Genomic DNA, 27,665 nt, shown 5'->3' with positions numbered 1-27,665 from the left:
CATGTGGCCCTAAATGGAGTTCTTTCATCCCCTCTTCCTGTCCAGGCTGAGTTCCTCAAGGCAGCATTCTGGGCCCTATTCTTTTTTTGGTTTTCATCAATGATCTCTCAGACTCTCTGGAAAATCCTTTTTATCTCTTTGCTGATCACTCCACCCTCTGCTGTACTACCTGTCATTCCTCAGTCCAGCAAGCATCAGCTTCTTCGTTCTCTGCAGATCTGGATAAAATCACAAACTGGTCCAACACGTGGAACATGTCTTTCAATCCTGACAAATCTCACACTCTCACTATGTCTCTCTGAAAGGACCATTTGGAACCGCCCCCCCCATCTACTTTCTCAATAATCCTCTGGAAGAAGTCCTTTTATTCAAGCTTTTGGGTTTCACTATCTGCCATGATCCTTCCTGGGAAAGCCGGATTTCCTACCTGGCCTCTAAAACAGTCAACGACTGGCCATCCTCCGTCATGCAAAGTCCTTCTTCGGCTGTCTTCCATAGATCCCTCTCTCTTCCATAGATCTCCTAATGTCTCTGTTCCCCACTGTTATGTCCTTCCCTCTCCTGCCCCTCTTCTCTCCTGCTCCCCTTGTTGTGCGTTGTGTGTTAGCTCTCATACAATTCTCGACAATGTATACAAAAAAAGTAGCATGGTCAGTCCATGAAGCCATGAAGTCGTGTGACTATATGTCTATTAATTATGTACTGTTTGAACGTCAGTTGCACCCTGACTTCACACACATATGTCTTCTAATTACGTACTATTAGAATGTACCTTTTCGACCCCTTAGACTGCAGAGACTCCTTCAACTGTTGAAAACCCTTTCATACCCCAAAGACGCATAAGGCCCAGAAGACCCCAAAGATCTAGATGACTGAAAAGTCAAGGACCCAAAAGACCCAGTTGACTGAAAAGACCCATTTTATCATCTGATTGAGCGTACTCGGGCATTTGCCTCTCGATGGCAGAAATAATCTACAGTGGTTTCCAGTCCTAAGATCGCGGTGTTCGCTTTAACCAGTCCCCCCCATAAGGCGGAGTGCACTTCTTACCGTTCTGCAAGTATATTAGCAGTCGCTAATTCGTGCCTCATCTACCCGCTGCCATAGATGATTTTCTGACCTCGAATGGCTCAAATATCCCACCAAGCTGGTACTCAATTTGCCGACCTCAGAAGGATGACAGGCTGAGTCAACCCCCTGGTGTGTATTAATTCAGTGGCCAACGTGGCTTGAACTCAAGATCCTTGGATCCCAAGCCGCTACCCTAACCAGTGAGCCAACACCAGGAAGACCCATTGAGACCATTTTAGACCTTTACATCTTTACAACGAGACCATTTAGACCCTTCATTTGTCATTAATGATCTTTCATTTAGTCCAACCTTACATTTATTTGCACAGAAAATACACCACACAGAAGTCCTGGTGAGATTCTGCAATCTCTGATTGCTCTCTCTCGGTTTTCTTGCAGTCCATGAAGTTGTTAACATTAGCCTCCACCACCACATTTCAAAACTGTCAATCTTCTTCCTTTCTTTATTCTTCACTGTTCACGACTCACATCCATACATTTCAACAGGAAATATGATGTTCTTTCCTGTTGGAATTTGAAATGTTGGAAAACTCTTGCAAACAGGAAAAATGTTTAACATTATGTCGAAGATCTTGCAGGGCGCGATCAAGAACCTCTAAGGAAGCTTTGTGAGACATCATACATTCATCCTAGACAATGAACTGGCACTCCTGCAGGACCTTTGCTTTGCCAGTGCCTCCATCAATGTTGCAGGTTGGTGCCTCCATACTTGGCAGATTTAAGAGTAACTTGATGACTGAGTGAGCTGTTCTTCCTTCTGTCAACAGTGTGGCAGCAATGCCTGATGATGCCACTGCAAGGGCAATGATGTTTCTCTGCCAGATTTTTGCCAAAAGGAGATTGATAAGAAATTTTTTTCCACTTCCACCGGCAGTACCCAGAAAGACCACCAAGTGCCACTTGCCTCCTCCAATGCCTCCTCCAATGTGCTGTTCCAGTGTGTGTCATCCTCCAGGAGTTCTCTGAGCTGGCAAGCCTGTTTGTAAGTTTCACAGATTGTGGAATCCACTGTTTACTAGTCCTCAAATGATGTTGGACGTTTGACCTCATGCAGAAGCAGTCTCAGGTAAAAGCATTCAAAATTTTAAAGATGTATGTCCCGTGTACACACGACCAAGTGCATCACTTGTTTTGATGTCTCGCTGGTCTGGTACAGTTTGTCCTGCTCTGCGGAAAACCCACTTCTTGCTGTCAATATTTCATGTGTAGTCAGTGGGTATCTGATGATACAACAGTTCAGGAGCAAATTCATCATCCTGGCAGAGATCGAAGAAAGCAGGAGAGTTGTGTCTTGTGGAACTTGGATGCGCTCATGTACATTTTCCTCAGTGATGTATACTCTCTGGCCATTCTCAAGGAGTGCACTGAGATGAACCACAATGGGATGTCGCTCATGAATTGGGACGTTCAGGATCCTCTAGATGGCTTCACTGCTGATGTAGCTTCCCAATTCATATTGCCGAACCTCATCATGCACAGTCCCATCCATTGTCAGACCAAACACAGCCATGTCAGATCCTTTATTGACATACTTGCACACATATTTGATGGATTTTGCAGATTGGCAGTACTCAACATTGATGTGTGCACTGAATGGCCATGTGAGGAGTGGACAGTATGAAACAATCCACCTGTTGTCAACTTCAACCTCACAACCACGAACTCTGATGGTTGTTGTCAATCCACCATCTTCTGGTTTTCTCCGACGATGCAGTGGGTATCCGTCTTGTCCAGTCTGTCTTTCAAAATGTGTCAAAGGTACCTTTTTGTGCATTTGTTATTTTTCATGCATGGTGAGTTTGGATTGATGTTTCTACAGGAAACATGCACCATCTGTGCTTTGATAGTGCTGAACAGGAGTGTATCAATTTCTGGGTCTGGACGTTCAGCACTGATGAAGTCATCCACTCTGTGCACATGAAGTTCATCTTGAAGCCAAGTCAGAATATGGGCATGTGGCAAGCCACACTTTTGCCACTTCATTGTGTACATGCAGCACTTAATTGCTCCAAAAATCGTTCACTTGGCGATGACATTCATCAATGCCTTCATTTTTTTGTCAGAATACTCTTGCCAGCAAATCATGGCAATGCTGTGTTTTTTTTTTGCCTGGCATCAGTTCATTGGCCACTTACTCCCAAGCTGGGTTGCAGGTGAAGGTGATGAAGAGATCAGGTCGGCCATAGTTTCACACATATGTCTTGGCATCCTGAGTGCGCTCATGCATGTAGTGAACCACCTGTGAAACTGGAAGGCAAGATGACCAATTGGCCAACATTGGCAGCATTTCCATCATTGTTCATGGCATCCTTGAGGTGAACATAGTTTTTGACTCAGAGTTTATTTTGTTTCTTTTGAATGAATCCTCAGCCTTTCTGCCTCAATCTTGGTGGAAAAGATCTTTGAATCGCAAGATGTGATTGAAATTTCCAGCTCGCAGCATAATCTTGCAGGCATAAAAAGTCTATGGCAGAAATCTTATTTTCACTTGGCAGTGCTGTTTCTGGGTTTGCTTTTTTGCAGTTCAAAATTGTATCCATCATCACTCTGCTAGAAAATTAGTGGATACTGAAGTGCATTATATGATCGGTGTATCTCAGCAATTTTCTGGAGGGAGTCGTTTCTGAGTTGCAGCACAATGTCTCAATTGCCATGTTGTTCACCAGCCAGGATGACAGCCACTTCTGATGTGGATGGTGCAATGAAGTGCTGCTCATGCTCCCCAGCTGAAGTTTTGCCTGAATGAATGACAACTTTATACTCTGGTGTCATCTTGTCCGTGGCACACTTGAGACTCTGTACATAGTTGTTCTCCTTGTGGAGCATTTCTTGCAACTGCAACACCATCTCCAGCTTGGTTGGAATGATTGTTTCAGTTCTGTTTAGCCTGCTTTGTATTGTCACCAAATGAAGTAGATCTGCAGGAAGTTTGGCTCTTAATTTGGTAGTGGCTGTAGACTGCCAATCTAATGATAAACCTGCTCCTGTATTTCAAATGTGGGCATGTAGCTAGATTCACTGATCTCTTTTGTGGTGCCGAAATATGTCATGTTGAAGCATGAGTTGTAACTTCTGATATTGCTTTGGAAATGACTTGCATTTGGAGTGTTGACTGTTAACAATGTACAAAGCGCTTCAGGAGTATTCATTTGGGGCAGCCGAACCTTGCAACTGTTGCAGCATATCCCTGGAACTTCACCTGTCCATTTCATGGCATCACAGTGCATGCAAATAATTGACATTGAGCCAACAGCAACTATTGGATCAGAAACATAATCCAAGGCAGGATTGTAGGAGAATGCAGACTTTTCTTTTTCTCTCCAGGGCTGGTTCCTGGATGCAGCCATTCCTTTTTGCATTTGCCTCCCTTCTTTCTTGCTCTTCAGGAATTAAGGCTGCTCTGGATGCAGCTTTTGCTGCAGTGTTTTCCTCTCATCATCTTTCTTGCTCTTGAGGAGTTTCAGATGCTCTGGATGCAGCTTTTGTTGCAGTGTTTTCCTCTCGTCTTCTTTCTTGGTCTTCAGGAGTTACAGCTGCTCTAGATGCAGCCATTTCTGCTGCATTTGCTACTCTTCTTGCTTCTTGCTGTTGAGTTAAGGCTGCTTTGGATGCAACTTTCACAAGTTGTTTTCGTCAATGTTCGCTTCTTGTTTATTTCCTTCTTTTTATGGGAGCCACCCGACTGCAAAATAAAGCAGCGAGGAAGGGGAGGAGGGAGAGAGAGGAAGGGAAGGGGGGAGGAAGCAAGGAAGGGGGGGGGGAGAGGAGAGCGATGCCTCACCACACATCACTATACACTCTGGGAGGGAGGGGTGCGAGAAGGGAGTGGGAGAGAGAGATAGAGATAGAGATAGAGAAAGAGAGAAAGAGAGAAAGAGAGAAAGAGAGAAAGAGAGAAAGAGAGAAAGAGAGAAAGAGAGAAAGAGAGAAAGAGAGAAAGAGACAGAGACAGAGGTTTGGGGAAGGTAGTTAGCAGAGAGAATATGTTATGCTATTTGAACAACACACATACAGGTGCTTGATATATTATAGATGTTTCAGGGAGATGTGCATAAACATTAATCTTCATAAACAGCTACTAATTATTGTGTGGCAGGTTGAAAAAATTTGGTTGTAATCTGAAAAATGTGTTAATACGGCAAACTGCTTGGAAATCGGGTGTTTTCGAATTTATTTTGCTTTGAAACTCACAAAGAGAAAGCACATAACCTTTCTTAAGCAAAGCCGATTATAAAATAATCAATTGCTTTAGAAACAGTCATGAGGACAAAGGAAAACGCGATCGCTCATACACTGCTGAGGTTAAAAGTTAAAATAAACTGTACGACTGAAATTCCATCCTGGCTGTACCAAGGTAGTGTGTAACCCAAGTAGCAATTCTTGGCATCATATGTTCCTGGCATATCCATCCATTGGGACCATACTCTGTGCAGAGTGTTGGTGCTACCTAAGCAGTCTCCTTGGTTATTGGGCACAATCCTGGACAAGTCACCACTCCGAAACAGGATACCAGCAAGCTGGCACTCATTTTGCCGACCTCGGAAGGATGACAGGCAGAGTCATCCTTCCGATGACACCTGGTATTAATTCAACAGCCAAGGGGGATTTGAATTCAGGATCCGAAGATCCCAAGCCCACCACCCTAACCATTAAGCCAACACCAGGCATCTGGCATACCTTACTCCATTAAAATATCAGTTAAATTTGTTTTTGCACATTTAAAGGTCATTATCTTTGCTATCAAAACACCATGGTTGGTTGGTCCTCCGCTAAGCTTTTTAAATCCTCCGGGTGAGTAGCCTCCACTCCTGTGCAGCAAACGCGGCCTGTTCCAAGTTCTGCATGGATAAAGTATATGAAAAGGAGAACCACAAAGGTTTACCTTTAAATATAGTTTTTAAAATATAGAATTCAAGTGAAAAATTAGCAAAATTTAATTCAAAAATATATCAAGTCACTAAGAAAACAAAATATCATTCGATGCTTTTCACAGGTCGAACCAACATGGAGGATCTTCAAACATGAGATAAATGGACGTTATTTTTATTTTTATATGTAACTTGGTCAAAGTGATGGGTGGATAATGAAAGCAGATCACACAAAAAGGTTAAGGTTAAGAGATTCTAGAGGTTATCGTATTTGCAGAAATGAAATAAAAACCACTTGCATCTCTGGGCATTTACAAGTGATTTAAGGTATGAAGATGAGGCATTCGATGATAGAGGAAAGTGAAAAAAACATTTTTTAGCGCTTGATCATCAATAAATCATTGGGGCCTGTTCCAAGTCGAGGCATTGTTGAGCAGGCCAAACAAAATAATGGCGAATTAAGACCCCAGCAAGGTGACCAAGGATGAGCATTGATAAAGGATAACTAAATTAGGCCATAAAATATTGTTACGGATCTGAAAACCATTTGCATTCAACATACAGATGTTCCAAAAGTCAGTTATGTCGTTAAGTATGTGTGTAGTCAGATCCCTTTCCTTTTGTCTAGTGGGAGAATCAAAGGCGTGCGTTGCGATTTCTTTTTTGTTAGATTATTAAATCTTTACATCCAACGAACCCTCCAACGAACAACCAACAACCATCCATTCCCCATCACGATCCACGACCCACCCGCTGTCTACAAGCACTCTGACTTGCCAAGGCAGGGTCTTGCAGGCGTTCCTTGCCGCTTCCACCAACGTTCCTTCCACAAACGTTGTAACTCTTGCACGACGGCCTGTGTGTGCAATATTGATACTGTTACTCATTAAGTATGAACGCACATGGAAGATTGGCTGGGGTTTCCCGGCAGGGGCCAAGGCCCCGTCCCGGAAAGGCATGCCGTGGAACCTTGTCCAATCAAGGCAGACACTGGTGCATGCTTCACGGAACTCCGCCCCATACGAAGGCATTCTTTTTTGCCTCTCATATTTAAGAGAGGGGCGCGTTTGAGGAAGGAAGAGGAGTGTGAGGGCTGTGTGGAGTAGTGAAAGGAGAAGTTCTGTGGACGAGAGTTCTTGTGTGGTTACGAGGAGTGGTTATGAGCAGCGGTTATGAGGGGCCAGTTTTGTTCACGGTGGCTGAAGAACCAGTTGTTCACGGTGGCTGTTACGAGGAGTTCTTGGCTGGTTTTGACCCCGACTATTCGCCACGCGAGCTCCGCCACGAGCCACGAGTCCCACACGTGTGACTGGGACCAAACCGACGACCTTTGGCAGGTGCCGCATTGCAGAGTACTCCTTTCCCTCCGACGGCCAGGTACCCACCGAATAACCCTCAGCTTGTCTCTCTCCACGGCTGCGAGGGTCCAATAAAGACTCTGGGTTTTCTATTTATTTGTGTGTGTGTGTGTGTATGTATGTGGGCCCGTCTTTAAGTAGAACTGAATAAGTGTTTTTGGATCATTGTAAATACTTCTTGCATATTCGCGTTAAGTCTTGCTTTGTGTCTTCATTTACAATAAATAAAACTTGTTAGAAATGCCCCCCGTTCGCTTCCGTCCCTTCTTGAATTGGTCCAGCATGGTTCGGATCTGAGTTTAGCCGGGTTTTTATACCCGATAATAATCCGTTCATTCCAGCCGGCATGGCTTTGGCAGTTTCCGCTTGGCTGCACCCGAACCGGAGTTGGTAGTCAGTAGTTGAAACTCTACCGCAGTCGGTAGAGTGACCCAGTTCGAGCATGACGTGCCGATAGTCGAAATCGTGTAGTTAATTAGGTAAATTGGTTATAGACAAATAGACCCTATGCTAGGCGGTTGAAATATTGGCGACCACGGTCGGTTAAACGACCCGCCGGCTCGCGGAGTTATCCGAGCGATGGCCTACAATTCCGGGGAGTTTGGTGGGAGACGACGCAAACCTCCCCCACCTAGTGGCCGTTCTCGCCACTAACCCCCGTCCCACAACAATATCTTCAAAAGGGGTGTTTTAATTAAGCCAAACACCCAACTTTCACTCCTGCACTTCCTTGGAGTTTTCTTAGTTTACATGCAAAGTTTCAGGCTGCTAGGTTTTAGAGTTTTGTAGTTCTGGAGGATACACACACTGATGCACGCACGCGCACACACACACACACACACACACACACACACACACACACACACACACACACACACACACACACACACACACACACACACACACACACACACACACACTTATTAGTATAAGATGTATACGTATATCGATGGAAGATAGATGGACGTGTACATACACTGAGAGTAATTATTGTCCACAGGTAACAACCTGTATGACGAAGACATTGTACACTTTTTTGAATCCAACGAGAGAGGGCTGCAAAGAACAGACCGTACTGCCTTTATCCTCATGCACCGCCTGCGACCTCCTCCAGTATGGAATGTACCGATTCGTCCCAACACACTATCTCGTCCAGAGTTGTGTGTCAGTGAGCTCGGAGTGTTTGGTGCCTATGTCAGGTATGAGAACAATTACAATGTTTCATTACTAATAATATGGGGTGGAGCTCAGCTCGAGCAGTTTTCATCTACCTTACACGTGTTTGTTTCGTCATTTGAGAAACATTTCTTGAGAGAATATGGATGTGGTTAGAATTTATGAATGATAAGGTACTTTCAATTAGCTGTTACCATCCCTGTTAAGGGAACTCATTAGCACAAAATGAAATGCCTGGTGAAGTTCTGTTGAGTGTTGTTCAATATCATAGAAAACGTTTGTCTCTCTTTAAACTCTTGCAAAGATCAACAAAAAGCTTTGTCCAGGAGCAAAGTTGTTTATACATGATGAAGCAAGGTCGGCTTTCAGACAGGCAAAAGCATTGGATGAGTTCAAAGAGAATGCCTGCAACTCTTGCTTATAAAGTCGAGGGTTGTCATCTGTTGCTTTGATATTGAAGTGAACACAGAGCAAAGTGCAGAAGGGTAAATGGGGTATAGGAATGGGGGAGTGAACACAGCAAAAAGAACCGGTAATTTTTGTTGAGTTAACCTTCCAGATAGAGGCAAGACCTACAAATGTGCAGAAAAGATACAGTGAGCTTGAATGATCTGAGACGAGGGAGAGAGGATCTTTCTCAGTTTTAAGTGTGTTGAGACATTGGGTTGAAAGCCTACCTATGTTTAATATTTAGTTGAATCGCCGACCTACAGTGCCTATAGAAAGTCTATACCTCTCAAACTTTTTACCTTTTGTTGATTTTTAGCCTGGAATGAAATTGCATCAAATCAGACTTTTTCCCCACTTTTATTTACACATCGTAACCCACAACTTCCAGGTGAAAAACAAATTCGACAAATTTCAGAAAATAAATTTAAAATACAAAACTAGAATGTCCACCCCCCCACCTTAATAGTATAAATTGTAAATGAGCTCAGGTGTAACCAGTTACCTTCAAGAATCACACACCAAATTAATTGGCCTCCACCTGTGTCAAATTGTCATGACTCTGATTATTTCAGAATAAAATCAGCTGTTGCTGAAGGTTTCCTCTGCTGGGTAGTGCATTTCACAGCAAAGACTCAATCATGAGAACTGAGGGGCTTTCAAAAGACCTCCGGGATGAAGTTGTGGAAAGGTACAGATCAGGGGATGGGTATAAAAATATTTCAAAGGCCTTGGATATCCCTTGGGGCACAGTTAAGACAATCATTAAAAAGTGGAAGGCAAATGGCACCACCAATACCCTGCCTAGATCCATCCAAACTGGATGGCCAAGGAAGGAGAATACTGATCGGAGAGGCCACCAAAAGGCCAATTGCAACTTTGAAAGAGCCACATGCCTTGATAGCAAAGACTGGTCACTGTGTGCATGTGACAACAATATCCCAAGCACTCCACATGTCTGGCCTGTGCGATAGGATGACAAGTAGGAAGCCATTACTCAAAAAAGTCCACCTTGAGGACCTGTTTGAGGTTCTCAAAAAATCACTGCAGAGATTTGCAAGCCATGTGGCAAAAAGTTTTGTGGTCTGACGAAACCAAGATGGAACTTTTTGGCCTAAATGCAAAACATTAAGTTTGGCGCAAAGCCAACGCAGCACACAACCCAAAGAACACCATCCCCACTGTGAAGCATGGTGGTGGCAGATGTCCTTTGGGGGGAAAACAAAGGAAATCTTGCTGAGTTCTTGTCAGAACAGCAATTGGCAAAGGCAGACTCACTTGATGGCTATGAAGTGTTGGTAGGAGGAGGATTTACCAACAGGGAAGATGTACAGGGATTGTCAGGAGGAGATGTTCACTTTCTACGATCAACTCATGCTTGGCAGGAGGGATTTGAAAGGCTGGTTGTTGTGTACAGAGACAGATATCCTGGTTCTACTTGTTTACTTGCTCAGCAAGGAAGTTTGGTTTCGATCTGGGACAGGTAGGCAGTGCCTTTTTGTCAAGGTACATGATGTTGACCTACCAACCCTATCCACAGAAACCACTCTGCTTTTCATGCAGTGACAGGCTGAGATACAGTCAGCAGCACATATGGAATTGGAAAAAGCAAGCATGGAAAACATTTCTTTCCAATCCTGAACCCCTGAACAATATTCAAATTGGCGATCTTACTGTAGACACAGCACCTGAAGCTGAAGCCTTCATCCGTCACCTGTACTTGCCCAATTCTCAAGTAACAGATGTTAACGGGGCAAGGAGCAGACGATTCCAGAAAGGGGTGAAGGAACTGGGAATGTTGCCGCCTCTGCATGATGCCCTCCAGCAACACATCAGGAAAGCACACCACCAAGCCCTGATCGGGAGAACAGCTTGTATCCTTTCTCTGCAGCTACCACTTGTTTCAAACAGCGGATGGGGAGTGAAGGATGAGTTGATATGAAGCCAGTGCTTTCAACTAGACACCCTAGTCCAGCAGAGTATCCACCCCTTCTATTTTGCAAATGCAATAACTGTTAAACCTCACAGTGTAGAGAGATCGAGTAATGATTTGTGCACACAAATAAACTGTTAAGCACCATATAACGACTGACATATAAACAAGACATATAAACATTGTCAGGGATAGAGCAAGATCCATAATCAACAGTTGTTTTGATATAGATGATTGATGGGACTTCAGACAGATGAATGTTTTATTCAAGGGAATACAAATATAAATTGAGCTTGCTAACAGTTCTGAAAGAATTTGTTCCAACACTGAAAACTATTTTATGAAAGCATAGGAGAGATATCAATCCTGGTTTGTGGACTTTAAAACCCAACTTGTTTGGTGGCTGTCTTCAACTGGCACATATTTGCATCATTGAGGTTTCTGTAAAGACTGAATTTACATGTAAATACGTATTCATTTGAAGTGAAAACAATGAAATGGAAGACCTGAAGAGGTAAAGAGCAAAGATGGAGTTATCGGGAAGAACCTGGATAGGATTCGAGTTTCAGCCGCTACTCCACACCCTCATCCAGGTGCAGCCAAGTGAGCCTTACAGGAAACTTTCTGCAATAATTCACTTCTTCTGATGAAAGATGGAAAACAGTTGAAAGAGAAGAAAAATCAAGAATTGGAATGAATAAAGAGAATTGTGAAAAAAAAATTAGAAAGAAGTGTAAAACGATCAAAGAACAAAGATGTCGAGAATAATCCAAATACAGTGTATAGATTTTTCAGGAATTACTCCCCAGGATCAAACGCAGCAACGTGTACAAGCTACGAGATGTACATTGTCACTGCTGCTTCCACGGCAACCATTTTCACAATCACTCTGTAAACGTCTGCATAATGATTGTTTTAATGACCAGGAAAAGATTGTTTTGTCACAAGATGTATCACATTGAATGCTGAGTCCCACGCTCATCGCTCAAATGAAGAACATAGTTCGAACTGTATCTTTTCATGTATGCACTTTACACCCTTCATGAGCATATTTCATGGGACTCTTCCCTCAATACTGTGTTCTAATGATTGCCATAGTTCAAGAGACCATAAGGTTCTTCATTAAGTTGAACATGAATCCACAGCACAACATTTGGCAAAGATATTAAACTTCTCAGTTTTAAAACGAATTTTGATGGAAATTTTGTTCATTTTTTTAGCTCGCCTGTTTGAAGAACAGACAGCTATAACGATACCCCTGGCGTGAGCGTTAGCGTCAGTGACAGCATGAAAATGTTAAAGTTTTTGGTGCAAGTTATTTGGAAGCTTGCCATTCATTCAATATGTGGACTAGGATGCTGACATTTAGCATGGAGGTTCCTTTGGGGTATATTATTGATGTAGTGAAGTTGAAATTAAAAAAGAATTTCAAATGTTTAAAATTTTTGACCTGTTTTGAACTTAACTTTTTTGTAGCACATCAACGTTAAAGTTTTTGGTGCAAATTATTTAGAAGCTTCCCATTCATTTGATATGTGGACTAGGATGCTGATATTTGGCATGGAGGTTCCTTTGGGGTATATTATTGGTGTAGTGAAGTTGGAATTAACAAATGATTAAATTTTTTTTTTTATTTCAACCTGAGATGGTGTCAAAGCCACCCAATGCTCGCCTGTTTATACGAGACGCTTACCATTCATTTAATATGTGTACTAGTTTACTGATTACAATATACAAATACATATATTGCTTTAAAATTATTTGGATCAGACTTCACTGCAATGCTTTATAAAAAATATTATTAGACTAGTCTTTTAAAAGCGATAAATGTATAAACAGGCGAGCATTGGGTGGCTTTAACACCAACTCTCTGGTTTCAGTGAAATGTCATGACCTGTGGTTGTGATGCAGGGTGACTCCAAGGTATTTGGAGAACAGTTCGTTGTTGACTGGTTTGCCACAAAAGGAAACCTTGAGTTTGCTGTTAGTCAGTTGGTTGCTGAGATGGAAAGCAGTAACTGTAGTCTTTGTTGGGTTTGGGCGGAGGTACCAGAAGATGAAATATTGTTCCATTACCTTGAAGTGCTGGGACAGGGTACTGATGAGATCTTCAAGGTTGATTGCTTGGGTAGCAAGGGCAAGACCATCTGCAGAGATAACCCTTCTGGATGTGGTACAAGGCATGTCGCTTACATATATGTTGAAGAGAATTGTAGCGAAGACAGACCCTTAGGGAAAGCTATCATTCAGAGTCCTCATGGAGCTTGTTTGCTCTCCGAGTCCATCCATCCATCGGGACCATACTCTGTGCAGAGCGTTGGTGCTACCTAGGCAGTCTCCTTGGCTCTTGGGCACAATTCTGGACAGATCGCCACTCCGACACAGGATACCAGCAAGCTGGCACTCATTTTGCCGACCTCAGAAGGATGGCAGGTGGAGTCAACCCCACCTGGTATTAATTCAACAAACAAGCAGGATTTGAACTCAGGATTCTAGGATCCCAAGCCCCCCACTCTAGCCATTAAGGCACCACCAGGCATTCCGAGGGAAACCCTATATCCTTGATTGCTAAGCATACAAGAAAGGACACTCATTGTGGATTGGCACTGGAAAAGGCTGGCATCTTTCAACACAAGACCATGTTGGCATACCATATCATACGCTGATGAAAGGTCAATTAGTGCCGTTTGTAAGATCGTTGTGCTACATTCGTCGACGTGATGAGATTATTTAAGAAAAGCGAGAATTGCTTTGCAATACATGTCACCTACCAATCCCAATGAATGTTTGGGAAATAAAAAGTTGTTTGCAATTAACACACGCTCACACCGATACCATAACCAAAATGAAGATGACAAAACTCTCCAACCCAATGTGTTTCGTTCGTTTTGAGGCTCTACCGATTTCATCTATCTATAATTCCAGCAATGTGTGCGTGTGCGTGTGCGTGTGTGTGTGCGTGTGTGTGTGTGTCCTCCATAACTTCAAAACCAATAAACCCAGCAGCCTGAAACTTTACACACATACTAAGAAAACCCCAAGGAAGCACATGAGTGAAAATTGTGTTTCGGTTAATTGAACACCCCTTTTGAAGATAATTAACAGCTTTGTTTAATTATCCTTCATCAAGGCATCATCCTTGGATACCTCGCTGTTTCTTGTTGTGGTCTTAATTCACCATTTTTTTTGGCCTGCTCAACAAAATGCCTTAAGTTAAAACAGGCCGCAACATTTTCTTCACAATAAAGTTTTTGTTTTTTCTTCATTTTCCTCACTCATATCATCAAATGCCTGATCATCATATCATCACTTCGGCGTAGATAAATACAAAGAAAAACTTGTTTTGTGTGGTGTATTTTGTGTGGCGTTTGTATGCTGGTGTGTTATGCAATTAATAAGAGGCATAATTACAACTGCCACTTTATAACTGCAGGCAGTGATGACTTGGTACCAAGACGTCCCACTTTGATTTGGACACCTGACCCTGATCCATGACGTTTTTCAGTATTATTCAACTGAATTTAGAATAGGTCAGGTCAGGTATGGGAGCATGTGCCAGAACAGCGCATCGCTGCGTCCACTTTCCGCCGGTACTCCAGGGGCCTCCGTCTGGCCATCCCCCAGGCAGATGCCAGGCCCATCCCCATCTCCTTGAGATGATGGTCAGCCTGCTGCAAGCACGAGGCACGTGGTCGGCCCACTGGCCTCCTCCACTCACGAGACTCCCCCGCTGAGAGAATCTGGTGAGCAGGATCAGCGTCAGGAAAACGAGCCACATGTCCATACAGCCGCAACTGACGCTCACGGACTATGCAGGTAACACATCTCATCCGAGTCTCTCTCAGCAACCGCTCGTTGGACACAAAATCCGACCAGCGATAGCCAAGGATTCTCCGAAGAGACCTGGTACCAAAGGAATTAAGTCTCCATCTCAGATCCTTGGTCAGAGTCCAAGTCTCGCATCCATCGAGCAAGACTGAAAGTACCAAGGACCTGAAGACTCGGACTTTCGTCCTCCCGCACAGGTACCGGCAGCGCCACACCCCATGATCCAGTGAATCCATTACTCCCCAGGCCCGACCCAAACGTCTATTGACCTCTGACTCACAGCCAGCAGAGACATGAATATCACTGCCAAGGTAAGTGAATCTCTCCATGACCTCAACATCCTCACCACAAACACAGAACAGCAGCATCCAAGATGTCACCGAAAGCCTGGATCTTAGTTTTGACCCAAGAAACCTGTAATCCCAGCGGCTCCGACTCCTCATTCAGCACCTCGAGGGCCCCCAAAAGGATATCTAAAGTCTCCGCAAAGATGACTGCATCATCTGCAAAATCAAGGTCCGAGATCTTGACATTCCCAAACGATACACCGCAGCTTGATCTCTCCGACATCCTCCCTAAAATCCAGTCCATACAAGTGCTGAAAAGTGTGGGGGCCAGTACACACCCCTGACGAACTCCAGTAACAACTGGAAATAAGTCAGAGATGGTACCACCACACTTCACAGCACTCTCAGTACCAGAGTAGAGTTCAGACATCAGATCGATCAGTTTTGGTGGCACCCGCCGAAGACCAAGAATCCTCCAGAGGACATCCCGATTCACTGAATCGAACACTTTACAGACATCAACATAGGATGCAAGCAGCCCCTGCCGAAACTCTCATCTGCATTCGGTGAGGACACGAAGAGCAAGGATACGGTCAATCCTTGACCTCTTTGGTGTAAAACATGACTGCTCTGGACGCTGGTGCTCAGGGCAGATGGTGGCGAACCCCATCAAGAATTATCCGAGCAAAGACCTTGCCTGGCACTGAAAGCAGCGTCACCCCTCAGTAGTTGTTGCAGTCTTGGCGATCACCCTTCCCTTTCCAGAGAGGAACAACAAGGCCCCTCTTCCAATCAGTTGGGATGATGCCTGTGTTCCAGGCAGAGCACAAAACTGCATGCAACAACACGAGTGCAGCATTTCCACCAGCCTTGAGAACTTCAGCATGGATGCCACAGATCCCTGGAGCTTAGCCCTGTTTCAACCGGTTCACCGCAGCCCGTGTTTCCACAAGCGAAGGTGGACCACAGTTGATTCGAGGGTCAGCAACAGGGATTGTAACACCCTTGATGTTCAACTCGACAGCTGGGGGATCAGCCTGGTACAACCGCTCAAAGTAACCGGCCCAGCGGGCCTTCACTTCAGACTCCTCTGTCAAGAGCCTACCACTCTCTGCTCTAACTGCAGTGCTCCGAGGGATGGGCTTGGATGAACGCAATGCACGAATTCCCCTGTAAGCGGGACGAGAATCACCTGTCCACAGGTGATGCTCTACCCCCTCACAGATTCCTCGCACATAGGCCTCCTTGTCCACCCTCAGTGCACGTACAGTTGGACGCCTCAGCTCCCTGAACTGCTCAGCTCTGCCATTCATCCTGGCCCTGTGACTCTGGTCAATGGTATCCAGTGTCCTTTGAGAGACAAAATTCTTCTTTGCCCTGCGGTGAGTTCCAAGACATCCACCGGCAACATCAAGGACGGTGGTCTTGAAGGCGCTCCACAACTCTTCAGGACACCCCAAAGCACCCAGACCCCCCAAGTGTCCACTCAGTCTGTTCGCAAACTCCTCAGCTACTCTCTCATCCCTGAGCTTGCCAACATCCAACCTCGGCTGGGATGGTACCATTCTCCAGGATTTAAGGTGCAGCTTCAGAGTCGCTACAATAAGCCTGTGGTCAGTATTGAGGAACTGAGCACTCCGGTAGACCCTGCAGTTCTGGATCATCCTCCAGCGACCGTCAATGAGGACATGGTCAATCTCCTTTGCCGCACCGCCAGCGTTGGAATACCAAGTCCAGCGATGAGCTTGTGGGTGCTGAAACCATGAACCAGCCACCCTAAGTCCATGACTTCTTGCAAAGTCAAGGAACTTAGTGCTATTCTGGTTCATAGTTCATGACCCATGGGGACCAACACACATCTCATAACCATCCCTAGCAGTTTCAGTTGAAGCACTGAAATCCCCCAAGACTAGAAGTGTATCTCGTCTGGGACACTGATCAACCACAGACTCGAGCGTGGCGTAGAATGCATCCTTCACGGTGAGATCACTCGCCTCAGTCGGAGCATAAACAGAGACCAGGGAAATGACACCTAAGGAGTGACGAATCCTTAATCTCATAATACGCTCGTTGACCGGTGTTACCTCAATTTTCATTGGGGTCAGCTTATTGGACACAGCTACAGCAACTCCTTGAGTATGGTAACCACCAGAGCGACCAGACCAATAGCAGGTGTAACCACCCACCATTATCTCGCCGCAATCCGGTCTCCGAACCTCAGAGAGAACTGCAATCCTGATGTCCAAACGCTTGAGCTCAGATTATAACAGAGACAGGTGATCATCCTCTCTTCGGGCTAGGAAATTCCAGGCACCCACCCGAAGGGACCGCCTCAGGTTAACCCAAGGAGACCGCCGTCTGGTGGACGACACCTCAGCATCACTCCGACACACTCACCCGCAATCTGACCCAGGGATGTTACCCCATGGTTTCCCTCCTATCATCAAAGATGGGGGGTCCCGAAGGCTTTGCCCCAATCATATCATCCGGTGAGTTGCCCTGCGAAGGGAAGCTGCACAGGAGGTACTCCCACGGAGTGGGTTTTCAGATTTTTTTGCGTTTTTGTGTTTTGCGGAATGAAGGGTTTTACGGTGGCCGGAGTGCAAATCCTGCCACCAACCTCCTGATAAAAAAGTAACCCAACTGCAGGAGGACGTCCGCAGACACAGTTGGGCACTAGATATGGATGGCCCTTGGCTCACAAGGAGCTCCTCTGCCCTTTGACAGGTTTTGTTTTTAATCCTGCTGGGTGTCCATATCCAAACACCCTCCTCACGAGAAAACCTGGTGGGGGAGACGGTTTAGTCGCCGACAACCCGACCAATGGACGGAGACCAAATAGGTAGTCCTGGATTGGAGTAATCAGAAGAAACCCAAACAAGCAAAAAGCAAAGATGAAATCATCAGGAGGAACCTTGATAGGATTCGCATTTTAGATGCTACTCCTTGAGCCACAAACCCATCCAGGCACAACCAAGCGAGCCTTTTTCAAAATTTAAAATAAATAATAAAAAAGAACAAAAATTAAAAAAACTTAAATTATTCTGGCTGCCTTACCATGTGCCTGATCAAGTTGAAATTTAAAACATGTATTATTCACTGTCACTACGAGATAACAATTGTGAAGTTTCATGTCTATTGATTAAGCGGTTCAAGAGAAAACATTATTTAATATTTTTCTTCAATCCAATATTGAACCTATCAATTATTCCTTTACAAACTTGTACACCCAAGGCTTGGGGAACATTTTTGTGACGTTTCCCCTTGATCTGTCCAGCCATTCTGCAGAATAAGATTTTAAAAATACGTTTTAGGGTAAATCCAATATGGCTGCCAAACCATGTGGCATATGACATATGTGTGAACGTTTTGTTCCTCATGGACATGTGGTCATACCTGTAAAGATTCGCCTCAATCTGTTCAGCCACTTCAGAGGTTTTTGAAGGATTTTGTTTTTAAACAATATGGCTGTCAAATCACGTGACCGATGACATCATCAAATTATTTTCTGTGGACCATTTTATCCCGAGATGACCCTCAGAAATTTTCATTCTCTTCAGATGTAGCATTCTACATTTGCAATTATGACATCATAAAAAAATCCCTCCATCCTCTTCTCTGTCCCCTCCCTTCTTCCCCTTCTTTGTCCCCTCCCTCTGTCCACCCACTTCTCTGTCCCCTCCTTTAGTCCTTTTCTCTCTCCCCTTCATCCGTCCTCTTCTCTCTCCCCTCCATCCGTCCTCTTCTCTCTCCCCTCCCTCTGTCCGTCCTCTTCTCTCTCCCCTCCCTCCGTCCATCCTCTTCTCTCTCCCCTCCCTCCGTCCATACTCTTCTCTCTCCCCTCCCTCCGTCCTCCTCTCTCCCCCTCTCTCCGTCTGTCCTCTCTCCCCCTCCCTCCGTCCGTCCTCCTCTCTCCCCCTCCGTCCGTCCTCCTCTCTCCCCCTCCCGCTGTCCGTCCTCTTCTCTCTCCCCTCCCTCCGTCTGTCCTCTTCTCTCTCCCCCTCTCTCCATCCGTCCTCCTCTCTCCCCCTCCTGCTGTCCGTCCTCGTCTCTCTCCCCTCCCGCTGTCCGTCTTCGTCTCTCTCCCTCCCGCTGTCTGTCCTCGTCTCTCTCCCCTCCCGTTGTCCGTCCTCGTCTCTCTCCCCTCCCGCTGTCCGTCCTCGTCTCTCTCCCCTCCCGCTGTCCGTCTTCGTCTCTCTCCCTCCCGCTGTCTGTCCTCGTCTCTCTCCCCTCCCGCTGTCCGTCCTCGTCTCTCTCCCCTCCCGCTGTTTGTCCTCTGCTCTCTCCCCTCCCTCCTATCGAAGAAATTTCTCAATCATCCTGTACATTTGAACATTTATTTAACAAACAAAATAAACAAAAACAAACATATACAAATGCGCATGGGAGTGATCGGAATACAAACTTGTTTCAGATCTCTGAAATACATGGAGAATTTTAATTTCGTATCAAGTGTTCAGTGAGATACAGCTCTTTATCATTTTAAATGCTGCTGCCACAGTTTGTCAGGTCGATGTATTTCCAGGTGGAAAGCATTTCCAGCTTTTGTGCAGTAATCAGCTTAATTTCAAAGGATTGCAGTGTATATTTGAAGACCAGATGTGTAGACTCTCTCCCGGCACAGGAATGATGTCAACACTGAAATCCTTTGGGTACCTCTTCTCAAAGGATGCACAAGATGGATCACATAAAATTCATGGTATGGAAGGGGAAAGGTTCAACCAGCTTCTTTCGCAGACGAGGGAATATAAATCAAGCAGGGTTTTTAGAATACATCTGGACATTTCCTTAGACCAACATTCTTAGTTGAGTTGTAATAACATTCCTCTATCCAGCTTGCTGGTACCTTATATTTATCATCAACAACCACTGGTCTGATCTAATTGAAACTTGCCAGGTATATTGCTGGGGACCTGAGAATGTGCCTTTTAAAGGTTTGATATTAATAGGACAAGTGCTTCCCAAGTTATAGCCATTTATTTTCCAACCAATGACGAGACACGTTGCTGCGTGGGCGTGGCCGATGGGGGAAGGGAACCTCAGCCGCATTCCCCATTACGGTTACAATGTATGGACTTCCGGAGAGTGATGACTTCGTGTATTCTAATAATGTCTCGATTTCTTATACGCATTTATATATAAACACAATGCCCCACGTTATGATCGTTTTCATATTAGACGGTGCATAAATTTCGGTAACATCAGATTGAGCTGGTATGCTCCGAACGAGGAAGAATTTTTTTTTTTTTGCATGAACGTTTTTTTTTTCTCTCTCTTGTCTTCTGTTTGTGTTTTTCCTTGCGACGACATTGCGAAAACGCAAAATACGTTGGCGCTAATTGAATAATTTGCCATTAAAACTAATTTGTGAAGAATCGTAACTGCGATATGCGAACTTACGGTGTACGCACGTACGGGCACGCTGGAGTGAAGAAACGGCCTGTGTGGTTGTTGTTTCTTGCTCGTGCTTTGAATGTTTTTTTTTTTTTTTTTTTAACGGGCATGTACTCGTGAACTAGTCTATCTATAATTCCAGCAATCTGTGTGTGTGTGTGTGTGTGTCTGTATGAGTGTCTGCGACCGCCGTTTCTCGACAACCACTGGTCCGATCTGATTGAAACTTGCCAGGAATATTACTGGGGCCCTGCGGATGTGCCTTTTTAATGTTTGATATTAATTGGACGAGCAGTTCCCAAGTTACGGCCATTTATTTATCAACCAATGACAGGACATGGTGCTATGACATCACTATTGATGTCGCAATATATATATATATATATATATATATATATATATATATATATATATATATATAAATATATATATTTTTTGCACGTACGGGCACGCACGTACGGGCCCGCACCTATGGGCACGCACGTACAGGCACGCACATACGGGCCCGCACCTACGGGCACGCACCAACGGGCCCGCACCTATGGGCGTGCCTATTGAAACTTGCCAGGAATATTGCTGGGGACCTGTGGATGTGCCTTTTAAAGGTTTGATATTAATCGTACAGGTGCTTCCCAAGTTATGGCCATTTATTTACCAACCAATGACAGGACACGGTGCTATGACGTCACGAGTATCATCACAATTCTTTTTTTTTCTTCTTTTTTTTTGATATGATGTCACAATTTACGCTGGGGACCTGAGTATGTGCCTTTTCAAGGTTTGATATCGTTCTTCTTCATCCGTTTCAGCTGTTTCCCAAGTTATGGCCATTTATGATATGGTTGGTCAGATCTAATTGAAAGAATGCCCCAATCCAGTCGTCGTTTACGAGAGCGAAGGAACGAAGCTGCACGTCGTGCACGCACAATGGAATCGGACGAAGCACGAGCTGCTCGCTTGACACGAAATGCTACGCACGTGACAAGGCGTCGTGCAGCTGAAACGGATGAAGAACGAACTGCTCGCTTGGCAGGAAACGCACGTACAGCCACACACGTACGGGCACGCACGTACGGGCATGCACGTGGAAATATCTGTGTGTGTGTGTGTGTGTTTGTCTGTGCGTGTGTGTCTGCGACCGCTGTTTCTCGACAACCACTGGTCCGATCTAATTGAAACTTGCTAGGTATATTGCTGGGACCCTGAGTATGTACCTTTTCAAGGTTTGATGTTAATCGGACAAGTGGTTCCCAAGCTATGGCCATTTATTTACCAAACCAATGACAGCACACGGTGCTATGATGTCATGATTGACGTCACAATTCTTCTTTTTTCTTTTTTTGTGCACGTATGGCCACGTACGTACGGGCACGTACTAGTGTCATAAAATCCCTTAGTAAGTAAAATATATGTTTCAATAATGGGCAATTCTTTTTTTACTGAATCCAGCTTACTTGAAAAGTTGGCCTGCTCATCACATTTTCAATAGTCAGGTCGATCATTCCATTCAAAGGAAAGATATTGTTGCGAATTCGCGCCCGCCGGCGTGCGAACGGCCACGTGACTCAAATCGCGGCACGTCGCCCACCGGACGGGCAATTCTGTCGTGACCCTCTCGGACTAACGCCGGGAGCTAGTCACGGGTGGGCCTTTCGGCCTCACCACGATCGTGCCAATCGGCCACCCGCGTGGGATAGGGTTGTTCACCAAACTCGACCTACCGAAGTACCCACGCGGAGGGTAGACCGGGCGATCGCACCTCGCCGCAGGTTGGCTCCGGACACGGGCCGCTTAAGCGATCCGTTCCGTACTATCGGGATAACCGAGCGGTGTTATCGTCGGCCTCGACGGTTCCGATTAATTCTCGGGCTTATTAAGCCCACTACCAACCCTTTACGTGAAGCAAGATGGAGATTCAATTAAAGAAAAGACGAAGCGAAACGGGAAAACAGTTCAACATGATGCACATTTATTCTGCGGCACACGGAGAGAACACATATACAATTAAAACAATTATGCACAAAAAGCAGATGTAACAAAAGAAACAATGACGCAGAGATACTACTGAATAAGACCGACACACGGCAACACTTAACAGTTTAACTTCACCAGACTGGCGCCACACACACACGTTTACACAGAAACAAAAGAAAAGGCCACCCTCAAAGACAAGGGGGCAGACGGGGCCTGTGGGCCAATATTTGCGCGGGACCTGAAAGAGCGGTCAGGTCCACGAGACCGGGTGGGTCCTACCCGCGTCTTTGTGATGAGCCGCAAATGTGGCAGTGCGGCGGTGCCCCGACTTCATGCTCCTTCGCGGGTTTCGTTGGCACTGCTTGGAGTGGGGTGGGAACGGGGCCCCCTTTTCGCACTATCTCAGCGCGGGGGAAAAAGGGGGGGGGGAATTGTTGATGCTCTGGGGAAAGATATAGCTGGCTTGCTTGGGTCCCGTGACGAGCGATTCCACCGCGACCTCGTCGCCGTCCTTTCCTCGGACCCGAACTCCTCGGTCTCTTCCCCCCAATTCTCCTCAGCCGACTGCCGAAAACCACCGGGACGCCCTCGCCTCCCGACTCCACTCCTCGCTCCAAACTGCCTCTGCCCAAAACTCTCTCCACTCTTCTGCCACTCTCCGCTCTTCCAAGGCCGACTCTGCCTTTTCTGCCACTCTCCGCTCTTCCAAGGCCGACTCTCCCCAGATTCGCCTTGTGCTCGGCGCTTTATAGGCCGGCAGGAGAACCCATATGCAAATTTCTGGATCAGAATGAGCTTGGGGGCGGAGCCACGCTCGCCCATTGGATGGAGAGAAAAAGGGGCGTGAATCTCCCCTGATCTTACAATTTGCATATCTCGATTCCACACAGACGCGCCTAGAGGCGGGGCCAAACCGCCCCGCGCTTGCTGATTGGATGGATCAGAAGTGGGCGTGTAGCATTCCTGATCCGAATTCTCCTTGGAAAGGCCGCATTTTGCACTCGCGGCTCGGCGCGCGTCCCGTACGAGCCCAGGACAGCCTGACGCTCGGTGCTCACAGGTGGTGCGGGAATGGCCGTAGAAGGAGAGAGGTGAAGGTGATGGAGGGTTTATGGTGGTGGTTTCTGGCCATGGTGCTGTTTGGAATGGCGGTGATGAAATGTTTGCGGGAGCGAGTTTTGAAGGTAAAGACCGTGGCTGTTGGTGTTGTTGTTGTTGTTGTGAAGCGGCGTTGTGGTTGGTGGTTGTTGTGTGATGGTTGGAGTGTGGTTGGTTCAAAATAAAGATAGACAGAAAAACGGCTATCTCAAAGCGTCGCAGCCCGGATGGATCACATAAATTCCCTCTATACAACGGGTTTGGGGCTAACTACACATGTACTTACAGAGATATCTCACCTACGGGACCTGAATGGTGGTTTGCGAATTTCCACAACCGCAACAATATGATTATGATAATTAAAATTAAAATAGATACATGTTCAAGCCCATAGAATCATATCATATTAAAGTACATTTTCAATTTCAGAATCAACATTTTTATTTTAATATCAAGTTTTAATTGACAACATTTACTATTGTATTTATCACCCTCAAACCCATTATACTAATTTTCGAGAAATTGCATCGACACTCCGTCCGTCCTCTTTTCTCTCCCCTCCCTCCTTCTGCCCTCTTCTCCCTCCCCTACCTCCGTCCTCTTCTACCTCTCCTCCCTTCCGTCCTCTTCTTTGTCCCCTCCCTCCAACCACATCTCCGCCCACTCCCTCCATCCTGTTCTCCGTCCCTCCTTCCATCCTCTTCTCTCTCCTCTCCCTTCCTTCCTTCATCTTCTCTCTCCCCTCCCTCCGTCCGTCCTCTTCACTTTCCCCTCCCTCCGTCCGTCCTCTTCTCTCTCCCCTCCCTCCATCCATCCTCTTCTCTCTCCCCTCCCTCCGTCCGTCCTCTTCTCTCTCCCCTCCGTCCGTCCTCTTCTCTCTCCCCTCCGTCCGTCCTCTTCTCTCTCCCCTCCCTCCGTCCATCCTCTTCTCTCTCCTCTCCCTCCGTCAGTCCTCTTCTCTCTCCTCTCCCTTTGTACGTCCTCTTTTCTCTCCCCTCCCTCCGTCCTCTCTCTCTCTCTCTCTCTCTCTCTCTCTCTCTCTCTCTCTCTCTCTCTCTCTCTCTCTCTCTCTCTCTCTCTCTCTCTCTCTCTCTCTCGCCTCCCTCCGTCCGTCCGTCCTCTTCTCTCTCCCCTCCCTTCCTTCCGACCTCTTCTCTCTCCCCTCCTTTCCTTCCTACCTCTTCTCTCTCCCCTCCCTTCCTTCCTCCCACCCTCTTCTCTCTCCCCGACATTCCTTCCTCCCTCCCCTCTCCTCTCCTCCCTCCTTTCTCTCCTCCCTCCCTCCTTTCTCTCCCCCTCCCTCCTCTCTCTCCTCCTTCCCTCCTCTCTCTCCTCCTTCCCTCCTCTCTCTCCTCCTTCCCTCCCATCTCCTCCTTCCCTCCTCTCTCCTCCTGCCCTCCCATCTCCTACTTCCCTCCCATCTCCTCCTTCCCTCGCCTCTCCTCCTTCCCTCCCATCTCCTCCTTCCCTCCCATCTCCTCCTTCCCTCCCATCTCCTCCTTCCCTCCCATCTCCTCCCTCCCTCCTTTCTCTCCTCCCTCCCTCCTCTCTCTCTACCCTCCCTCCTCTCTCTCCTCCTTCTTCTCCCTCCCTCTCCTCCTCTCTCCTCCCTACCTCCTCGCTCTGCTCCCTCCCTCTCCTCCTCTCTCTTCCTCCTCTCTCTGCTCCCTTCCTCCTCTCTCTCTCTCTGCTCCCTTCCTCCTCCTCTCTCTCTCTGCTCCTTCGTTCTTCTCTCTCTGCTTCCTCCCTCCTCTCTCTACTCCCTCCCACCTCTCTCTCTACTCGCACCCTCCTCTCTCTCTCTACTCCCTGCCTCCTCTCTCTCTACTCCCTCCCTCCTCTCTGTCTCTACTCCCTCCCTCCTCTCTCTCTCTCTACTCCCTCCCTCCTCTCTCTCTCTCTACTCCCTCCCTCTTCTCTCTCTACTCCCTCCCTCCTCTCTCTCTCTACTCCCTCCCTCCTCTCTCTACTCCCTCCCTCTTCTCTCTCTGCTCCCTCCCTCCTATCCCTCTCTCTGCTCCCTCCCTCCTCTCTCTCTCTACTCCCTCCCTCCTCTCTCTCTACTCCCTCCCTCCTCTCTCTCTCTACTCCCTCCCTCCTCTCTCTCTACTCCCTCCCTCCTCTCTCTCTACTCCCTCCCTCCTCTCTCTCTCTACTCCCTCCCTCCTCTCTCTCTACTCCCTCCCTCCTCTCTCTCTACTCCCTCCCTCTTCTCTCTCTGCTCCCTCCCTCCTATCCCTCTCTCTACTCCCTCCCTCCTCTCTCTCTCTCTCTACTCCCTCTCCTCTCTCTATACTCCCTCCCTCTTCTCTCTGCTCCCTCCCTCCTATCCCTCTCTCTGCTCCCTCCCTCTCCTCTCTCTGTTCCCTTCCTCCTATCCCTCTCTCTCCAGTAGGGGACTAATAACAATGGAAGGTTGTTTATGCGATTCATCATCATTGATAGATAGAGCCAAAACCAATATATAGTACGATGTCTCAAAAGGTTATGGACGTATTCAAACGAAACTTGGTGGACAGGTTGGGTGTGTGACAAGAACAAATTGTTTCATTTTTGTTGGGTGTGTGACAAGAACAAATTGTTTCAATTTTGGTGAAGAGCCAGATGCAGATCCATATCCGATAATTTTTAAGTGATTCATCACAATTGTTATACGGGGCCAAAAACGATATGTACCTTGGTATTTCAAAAAGTTGTGGACAGATTATGACAACTTGGTGGATGAGTTCAGTAGGTGATAGGAAAAAGCTGATGAGATTTGGGTTCAGGTCCGGATCCAGATCCGGTCTATCATTGGGATACAAAGCATAAACTGTTTAGCCTGGTTGAGGTATGCCCTCTCCCAAGTGCCATTCTAATTTATTCTCGGATGCTTCAAAAACAGTTTTAAAACAAAGTAATTTGAGTATTTACTTCTTTTTTATTTTTCCTGATATTGGGATTTTTATCTTTATATTTATGCTTGTTGATATTGTTTTCATACTTGCTGAGAAACCAAAAAACACAAGTATTGTCTCAAAGTGCGGTGAAAGTTCAACATTGATTCCTGTTTTAGCTTAAAATACCTGCAGTCCAGCCTTTATTGTGATAGTGACGTATCTTCAACCCGAAGATCTTCAAAAATTCTGCCTTAACCGTTTGTTGATGGAGGATGTCCAAACGATGTGCATCAGTGTGTGAACTATAATCTTACAGGTGTGGCACAGACATGATCTTCAATTCCTGTTGTGGACACCTGCTGCGCAGCAAGAATGCAATGTGCAATGAGGGTGGATTAATGACAGGTGAGGCAATGTTGGACAACCCCTGTCTTGTTGAAGAGCCAGCAAAAACAAACAAACAGGCCTGAAGTGAAATCCTATGTCATTGAGAGCTTTTAAAATGTGGACACGAAGTTTGCAAACCCTTAACTGTAAAACTGTTCTGCAGTACCGTCCCCCTCTACCTCCTCCCTCCAGTATTTTGAGTGCGATTTAGAAAAAAATGTTTTCATGCAGACTTTGTGATGATGTGAGGGATTTCATTATCTTGACTTAAAAATAAAACATATTCTGATGAGGACAAATGTGCCGTCTGGTGTTATGTGACATTCTGCGTGAATGTGGCTCGAAATTGATATTGATGAAGCGGTGCTTTCTGCTTTTGCCTTTTTGGCATTATTGTTCTGAAATGTCTTTTCTCCCTTTTTTGTATACAAAGTTGAGACTCGTAGAAGAGGGAGAACACAGAACAGATCAGGAGTCAGGATGTCACGTAACAAATGGAACAACAGAAAGAGAGTGGGGGGAAATGCCAACAGCAGGACATATGGGTGGAATAAATGGAGATGGACAAACAAGGCATGGGGAAAAAAAAATGCCAAAGGACTGCGAGCACCATTCAGGCCATACATCCTGCTTAGACACAAGGATGGGAGGTAGGGGAGTATGTAGGAGTGGATAAGATGGATATACAGTAGCAAGATTTGGTGTGGAGGTTTGGGGTGGGGTTAAACAGGTGCATAAAGAAATGATCATGCTTTTGTTTGGGGGATGATATGAAATCTTTTCATTCTGTCCTAAACTGGACAACTCAGTTGATGTTACCTCCCCCTCCCCCCCCTCTTTATCACCCATTCTCACCACCAATGATTCACCTGGTTATCTCTGTGGCATTGAAGAGAAGGGTTGGTTTCACCTCAGCTGGAAATAAACTTTTCACCCATAAACCA

General features: G+C 46.0%; 1 long non-coding RNA gene across 3 annotated transcripts; it reads left to right on the top strand.

The window, feature by feature from the left end:
* LOC147012106 (uncharacterized) lies at positions 1 to 27,665 on the top strand. Of its 3 annotated transcripts, XR_015052029.1 has the most exons (4): positions 1 to 1,785; positions 1,967 to 2,074; positions 8,319 to 8,517; positions 26,651 to 27,665. It is a non-coding gene; the product is annotated as an uncharacterized LOC147012106 (long non-coding RNA). The 3 variants fall into 3 exon arrangements; XR_015052030.1 differs by lacking the exon at positions 1,967 to 2,074 and having other exon boundaries at positions 792 to 1,785; XR_015052031.1 differs by lacking the exons at positions 1 to 1,785; positions 1,967 to 2,074 and adding an exon at positions 3,389 to 3,407.

Source organism: Eptatretus burgeri, chromosome 15 (genome assembly GCF_056783735.1).
Source record: "Eptatretus burgeri isolate ZD-2024b chromosome 15, Ebu_testis_v1, whole genome shotgun sequence".
NCBI classification, from domain to species: Eukaryota; Metazoa; Chordata; class Myxini; order Myxiniformes; family Myxinidae; genus Eptatretus; species Eptatretus burgeri.
Note: the sequence above shows the minus strand (reverse complement) of the source record. Positions and strands in the feature narration are given on the sequence as shown.